General features: G+C 54.3%; 1 protein-coding gene across 1 annotated transcript in view; it reads left to right on the forward strand.

Annotated features, from left to right (window-relative positions):
* The window catches only part of LOC108804099 (nitric oxide synthase, endothelial-like), a gene marked incomplete at its 3' end in the record, with an annotated part of 5,738 nt that overhangs the window by 5,234 nt on the left and 270 nt on the right, over positions 1 to 234 (forward strand). The gene's annotated exons all lie outside the window — the stretch shown is intronic.

Here is a 234-nt window from a genome sequence, read left to right on the forward strand (position 1 = left end):
CTGAAGCACCCAAGGCAGCGGCCTTTTCTGCCTACACCTCGGCCTGGCCCTGTCCTTCGGCCTCATTCACCTCCTCACACTGCTCTTCCATGTTACGATCCCTCTGCTCACATTCATAATACATCTCTCATCATCTCTGGCCACACGTGCCTATCAGAACTCCAACTTCTTCTCCCTGTCACATGACCTTACCCCCCAATCTGCCCCCCTCCTCCCACTTCCATTATACGCATG

The sequence above is a fragment of the Nanorana parkeri genome, unplaced genomic scaffold (genome assembly GCF_000935625.1).
Source record: "Nanorana parkeri isolate BGI_ZX_2015 unplaced genomic scaffold, ASM93562v1 scaffold5158, whole genome shotgun sequence".
NCBI classification, from domain to species: domain Eukaryota; kingdom Metazoa; phylum Chordata; class Amphibia; order Anura; family Dicroglossidae; genus Nanorana; species Nanorana parkeri.